The sequence below is a fragment of the Lolium perenne genome, chromosome 4 (assembly GCF_019359855.2).
Source record: "Lolium perenne isolate Kyuss_39 chromosome 4, Kyuss_2.0, whole genome shotgun sequence".
NCBI lineage: Eukaryota > Viridiplantae > Streptophyta > Magnoliopsida > Poales > Poaceae > Lolium > Lolium perenne.
This window is the reverse complement of record NC_067247.2, coordinates 240,521,382-240,529,245: the sequence shown is the minus strand read 5'-3', so window position 1 is coordinate 240,529,245 and position 7,864 is coordinate 240,521,382. Positions and strand designations below refer to the sequence as shown.

Here is a 7,864-nt window from a genome sequence, read left to right as displayed (position 1 = left end):
CTAGAGTAGTACAAGTGAGTCTCAATCAAGCATGGTAGCACCCCCCATGATTTAGACCTAGTGCTAATGAAATAAAACTTGACTACTCTAGATGGGAACAATGTGAATTGAAGTAAATTTGAAACCTTGGAATGAGGATGCATTCCATTGAATGATTTTTGAAGGTGAATATGACAAAGAGAAGATGGTGATTTTTGATAAACAATGATGTTGGTTTGAATGCGATACCTTTCCAATTAGCAAGTACCCCCACAATACCTGATTATGGGTAGGGCTTAACTGGAAGTTTATGCATCTTAGTATGGGTTCTGTAGCACCCTACCTTTTAATAAAGGCAAGATACCTGTGTATAGTGCTAATCCCGGGATCACTGATAGCACACACATTACAAAATATAGTAATCATTGCAATAGTATCAAATTACCACATCGTTGATCCAATGGGTACAATAAAAACTTACAAATTGCATAGTCAAATGGACTAGCTCAGAATAAACACAGCGGAAAGTAAATCAGCAATGAGCCTTCATCATCTTCATGTGCCACAGGCAGTCATGTTGGAATGTAGACTCGAGATCCTACCACGTACTTCTCCTCAGAAAATCCTGCACGTTTGAATATGCAGCCCCACGAATGGAGGTCAGTACAATGATGTACTGGCAAATGACACTTATATGGTGGCAGTTTTGGGCATGACTATCTACATGATATTTGGCAAGTGGAGTTTAGGCAAATTTGCATAAAGCCAATTTTATCCTATATTTTATTTCAAAACAAAACATTTTTGAAAATCTTTGAATGACATTACGAAATCACACCATGGTTAAATCCTCCATGGGTTTTTAGAATAATCACATGGTTACATCTCCCATGAGTTTTCGAAGGTTGATCAACTTTAAACACATTCATAAAACAATGATGAGATTCTTCCGTGCATTCCCTGCCTAGAAGCTCAAATTGTCCATAACCGGGGACACGGCTAAGATCTTAGGTTTTTAGCTCTCGAGAGGTTGCGCTCTTTACCCACAATTCGCAACCAAGCCTTTTTGCCAAAATTCTTCATCTTCATTAAGGCCAGAACAAGGTCACCACGAAGCCTTTCTTTAGTAGCCCCTCTACCTACCGGATCCGCCCGTACCCTGAAACTCCACCCACTGGCGGTACCCTAGGCGAGGTTTCCCACTAAGTACTTAGCTAAGACAGAGCCCATAGTGTATTGTGGTTGCACTGGAAGCTATCTAAAACAAGGGCGACATAATAATCTCTTTAATCCTGGGTGGCAATCCCTATTCAACCGCGCACTCTCAGGCACCCACCCGTCCACTGGTCCATCCCCAGGGATCGGAGCCCTGAGCAGCCGCCCACCACTCAAACAATCCACCCAGGTGATTCATTAAGGGTTGTTAATTTTCACTTTTCAAACCATCACAATCGAAACAATGAAACAACATTTGGCATTTGATGTTGCAGAGCAGAAATACAGTATCCTAGCAATAGGTTCAGGAGTGGCTACACACTACTAGGGTTTGCTAAGCATAGCATAATACTTTACTTTGAAAACAAAATCCTACCATGCATACTAGTTTGGAAAAACACTAATGCATATATAAAAATAAGTAGGATTTGAATGTCACTTGCCTTTTGGTAGTTGAAGCGCGTTCACTTCTCTTAATCAAAATACGTGCCTCTCCGTACCACTATAACATAGAATATAGCACAACATAAACACACCATTCAACAACAACATCAAAATCAAGCAAGACAACAATCGGAAATCGCTCTATGGTACTAAGGTGTGGCATGAGGTCTGGCTTGCAAGATATGGCGGTGAGAGTTTGGACGGAAAGTCACATAATTAGAAAGAATTAGAAAATCTAAAATATAAATGAAGAATATTTATGCTTTACAAAAGCATGAAAAAGAATCCGGAATGGCTTATGTGAATTGAATCACATAAGTGACAAATAGTGCAACAACAATACTACTGAATAAGTGTTACAACAATTACTCAAAATAGTATGAATTACACATAGGCTTGGGTATGGAATAATGATATTTGGAATTACTCAAATTACTCATTTGTAAGTTGAATGGTTTTAAACTAGTCAAATGAGTGAATGAAAACAATTTGGATGGACACGATATTGATTCAAGGTAGAGTGTCTAGTGGAATTATTGTGTGGATGTGATCATGAGTTTCACCTTCACAAAAGAATCATGTTGAGAAAGGCTTATAGAAATCGATAATGAATATATACTCAAATTCTCATACTTGAATTTGAATATTTGCAAAGTGATTCAAATATTTTGGACGGTGGTGCTATTGGATGAAGTACTGTAAAACAAGCCTTATGCAATTGACATAGTGTGACAACACTCATCAGAGTAGCACAAGATCACACATAGCATTGGATATGAACTAATGATATATTGAACTACTCAAATAACTCATTTGAAAGTTGAATAGTTCGAACTAAGTGGAAGGATTGAATGGAATGAGATTGGATAGGCATACATCATATTAGGATTTGGTTCGCCGAGCCTCATTATAACAAGAGTTCATCACATGTGATATAGGGTAGAGTATCTCCACCCTACTAAAGCAAGGTAAAAATCTAAACTAGGGCATGTCGCACTTTACTCAAATAACTCAATTGTTATTTGAATAACATGAACTAGACAACTAGGGGTAAGCTATGCATTATCCTTGAACATGATAAAGAATTATAACTGGTCCTGAAAGATAGGTATGAACATAAAGATCAATTTGGCTAAAGGAACTATGTTGAAGCCAGTCATAGGACTGCACTTTTCGCGAAAAGTTATTAGAAAAAGTTCTCCGGATGGAAGAGTTTTCTACACGGAAGTTGTAGAGAATTCCATTACAAGCGTATCGCCAAAAGAATCTATCAGAAAAAGTTTGTAGGATTTATTTTATAGATGATGTTGAGGAACAATGTGGTACTACGAAAATAAAGTGGACGAAACTGCCACACAATATGTCTAAGATGATCTACGTGATTTGCTGATTCCGATGGTATAGGATTTGTCAAAATCCGACGTGTAGAACTTAAGATATGGATTTTACAAAACTAGACATAAGTGATGACAGTTCTAATGGTGTACGAAAAGTTGTCCGAACAAGTTGCTCGGATGGAAAAACTTCCTACATGAAAGTTGTAGAGAATCTAATTACAAACTTAACGAAAAAACCACTATTCTAAACGGAGGTGTAGATCTAAGGAAATAAAATTATCAAGTTGCGTACAACAGTCTACGTAAAAAGAGCGGAAAAAAAATTATTACCGGGCAAGGGATGCGTCGAGTGGCGTTTCCCAAAATAGTGCGTCGCAGCTGCATCGCGTGAGAGAGCAGCTGCGCGCGGAGGGAGGGGAGAGGCGCGTCGGGCGCCTTGTGGTGTGCTGGTAGGGGCTTCCTGGGTGGGTATTTATAGGCTCTAGGTTGGAGCAAAATTGTTTGAAGAGGCGATGTGGGACTAAAGAAAGGAAAAGGAAATAGGGCGGCGGATGCGCTGGGCGCATGCGTGCGTGCTGTGCCTGGGCCGTGGCGTGGCCGGGTGGAGGGAGCTGGGCCGGAGTGGGCCGGAAGAAAAAAAAATGAAAAGAAGGCAGGGGGAGAGCTGGCCGGGTGGGCTGGGCTGGGAAGGCCGGGCGGCGGCTGGCTGGCTGCCGCTCGCGCGAGCTGGGCCGAGCGGTGGCTGGCAGGCCCGATTCATTTTTTTTCTTTTTCCTTTTTCTTTTTTTTTGTCTAGAAATTGGAAATGCATTTTGGGCTCCAAATAAAATCGGAAAAATGCAAATGAGATACCGTTGGATTCGTTATAAAAAAAATTCTTCAATATGAGACTAAATTTGGAATAAAAATATAAACTTTATAAAAACCGAAATTTGACATACATGTCTATGTGGCTATAGTGCCTTTTTAGGATTTAATGTTTTCTCAAATTATAAAATATTTTATAAGTTTCAAAACCTCCGAACAAAATAGAGCATTGTTGAAAAATCTTTTGAAAACCAAGTTGTATGAAAACTCTATATTTTGCAAAAACCTTTTTAATATCCCTTTGTGAAAATAAAATAAACATTACATACATTTGGCCTATATGTTTGATTTTGAAGAAACTTTAAAACCAAAAGTCCTTGAAAACCTTATTTTGGAGTTAACTTGTAAATAAATTTAAAAAGTTTTAATTCGTTGTGAATTTTCAATCAAGTTCAAACAATCAAGCATTTAATTTATTTTTATTTTACATTCCAAAATTTAGAAAATTTCGGGATGTGACAGACTACCACCCTTAAAAGAAATCTCGTCCTCGAGATTTGAGAAAGGCTAGAAAGAAAAGGTTTTGGGTTCAGATCTTCTAATAGGTTCATACTCACTATTGCTTCTTTTTCGAACATCTTCGAGAAGATTTCAGAAGTTAACCTTGGGTTTGAAAACTTGGAACTAAATCATATGCGGTCATACCCCCAATTGTATCCAATCTTATGGCGGTACTCATCCCATGGGTATTATCTTTCACTTGAGTACACATGGTCATGGGGAATTCCTTATGATACCTTCTCCAAATACCATCTCATGCAGCATCTCGTGTAAATCTATAATCTAAGGGTACGGCTTCTACCACCCTTAAAAGAGACTTTTGTTAGGTAGTCGTAGGTCTTGTGTTTAGGCTAAGCTCATCTTGGATATGACTTGGCACATCCGAGGATAAGACTTGACAATAGGTCATATTTGGAAAACATCTATGGCTTGGAGCTTCTGAGTTAAAATCCAATAGACGAATGTTTATTCACATATAATGAACAACATATATCTCCAAGGTGAATCGAATAGGTTTCCTTCATAGTACGACTTATAATCCAAATGGTTGGTTGAACTAATTTTGATACTGATGGGTTGCTCCTTGGGTCAATCAAGAGACACCGATGTGTAGACTTCATGACATCCTTCGTATTTTCCTTTTTGGTGTCTTCGACAACTTTCCACCACTCTTCATCTAGTGCATAGATCTTCAAACTAAACGTAGTCCTACGCTTGGCAGCACTTGCCTACTATAAGGTCATAATATCTATTCACCCTATGGTTCAGGCTTAACAACGACGTCTCTCTTGTAGGTACGTCTCTCTAGATTTACCATTCTTCATACAAGAGTAAACAATATGAGTAGTCGTCATGGGGGCCAATCCATGTCGCACCCAATCATTTCTTTGTATTCAGTTTGGTACATCTCGCATTCTAACTCTTGGTCAACCTCACAAGTTTGATAAAACTTACATGGAGAATTGAATCAATATTTCAATCCCCATTATTGAATTGTTTTGAAAACATTTCTATCGATTCTTAGCTAGGATTTTGTGTATCTCACACTCTCATGTTCTTCATCTTGATCGGGAACATCAGGGTTGGTTTCACTAATGTTGTCTTCATGACGAGTTGCCGAGAAAACATTCTCTGGGTTAGGTATAGACAAGAATAGATAGAAAGATCTAAAGAAGATTTCTTACCCAAACACATCATCAAGGCCATATCATTTTACAAACAACATCTAACAAGCATCAAGCAATCTGTTTCAAACACCAACAATTTAGTATGGTCATACCTCAATTTGGTAAGATCAATACTTTCTAATGCTAGCGTCGTTTCAATAAAAAGAAAGCTAATGGTGGTCTGATCTATTTCTGCTTTGGATGTTTCAAGTTTCTATTGTAAACCTTCGGTGTATCTTCGTGTGTTGTGCAGTCTGCATCGAAGTATTCCTTCATGTTCTTCATTGGTCTTCCATGAAACACTTCTTGCGGAGTCGAAGAATATCACATGAATCATCACTCTTCATGCTTTAGGGACATGGCCATCATCAGTCCTTGTTGATAGTTTTGATAAGGTGGTCATCTAAATTGAGAGGAAAACAATTTTTGAAGATGGAAGAGATGAGAATACCAGAAGTTCAGAAAACAAACATCTTTTTGATTAAAATAGGATTAGACAAAATTTTCATCCTAGGGTCTTCCTATTTCTAATCCAAACCTAGGGTCTCGATTCTACAGGCAACACTATGCTCTGATACCATTCTGTAGCACCCTACCTTTTAATAAAGGCAAGATACCTGTGTATAGTGCTAATCCCGGGATCACTGATAGCACACACATTACAAAATATAGTAATCATTGCAATAGTATCAAATTACCACATCGTTGATCCAGTGGGTACAATAAAAACTTACAAATTGCATAGTCAAATGGACTAGCTCAGAATAAACACAGCGAAAAGTAAATCAGCAATGAGCCTTCATCATCTTCATGTGCCACAGGCAGTCATGTTGGAATGTAGACTCGAGATCCTACCACGTACTTCTCCTCAGAAAATCCTGCACGTTTGAATATGCAGCCCCATTTAATGGAGGTCAAGATAATGATGTACTGGCAAATGACACTTATATAGTGGCAGTTTTGGGCATGACTATCTACATGATATTTGGCAAGTGGAGTTTAGGCAAATTTGCATAAAGCCAATTTTATCCTATATTTTATTTCAAAACAAAACATTTTTGAAAATCTTTGAATGACATTACGAAATCACACCATGGTTAAATCCTCCATGGGTTTTTAGAATAATCACATGGTTACATCTCCCATGAGTTTTCGAAGGTTGATCAACTTTAAACACATTCATAAAACAATGATGAGATTCTTCCGTACATTCCCTGCCTAGAAGCTCAAATTGTCCATAACCGGGGACACGGCTAAGATCTTAGGTTTTTAGCTCTCGAGAGGTTGCGCTCTTTACCCACAATTCGCAACCAAGCCTTTTTGCCAAAATTCTTCATCTTCATTAAGGCCAGAACAAGGTCACCACGAAGCCTTTCTTTACTAGCCCCTCTACCTACCGGATCCGCCCGTACCCTGAAACTCCACCCACTGGCGGTACCCTAGGCGAGGTTTCCCACTAAGTACTTAGCTAAGGCAGAGCCCATAGTGTATTGTGGTTGCACTGGAAGCTATCTAAAACAAGGGCGACATAATAATCTCTTTAATCCTGGGTGGCAATCCCTATTCAACCGCGCACTCTCAGGCACCCACCCGTCCACTGGTCCATCCCCAGGGATCGGAGCCCTGAGCAGCCGCCCACCACTCAAACAATCCACCCAGGTGATTCATTAAGGGTTGTTAATTTTCACTTTTCAAACCATCACAATCGAAACAATGAAACAATATTTGGCATTTGATGTTGCAGAGCAGAAATACAGTATCCTAGCAATAGGTTCAGGAGTGGCTACACACTACTAGGGTTTGCTAAGCATAGCATAATACTTTACTTTGAAAACAAAATCCTACCATGCATACTAGTTTGGAAAAACACTAATGCATATATAAAAATAAGTAGGATTTGAATGTCACTTGCCTTTTGGTAGTTGAAGCGCGTTCACTTCTCTTAATCAAAATACGTGCCTCTCCGTACCACTATAACATAGAATATAGCACAACATAAACACACCATTCAACAACAACATCAAAATCAAGTAAGACAACAATCGGAAATCGCTCTATGGTACTAAGGTGTGGCATGAGGTCTGGCTTGCAAGATATGGCGGTGAGAGTTTGGACGGAAAGTCACATAATTAGAAAGAATTAGAAAATCTAAAATATAAATGAAGAATATTTATGCTTTACAAAAGCATGAAAAAGAATCCGGAATGGCTTATGTGAATTGAATCACATAAGTGACAAATAGTGCAACAACAATACTACTGAATAAGTGTTACAACAATTACTCAAAATAGTATGAATTACACATAGGCTTGGGTATGGAATAATGATATTTGGAATTACTCAAATTACTCATTT

General features: G+C 38.6%; 1 long non-coding RNA gene across 1 annotated transcript; it reads right to left on the bottom strand.

Moving 5' to 3' along the window:
- Nucleotides 1-404: 404 nt before the first annotated feature.
- Nucleotides 405-3,399, bottom strand: LOC139838956 (uncharacterized). The gene is made up of 3 exons (XR_011756755.1): nucleotides 3,306-3,399; nucleotides 1,638-1,696; nucleotides 405-604 (listed from the first exon to the last, which is right to left on the bottom strand). It is a non-coding gene; the product is annotated as an uncharacterized lncRNA (long non-coding RNA).
- Nucleotides 3,400-7,864: the final 4,465 nt, after the last annotated feature.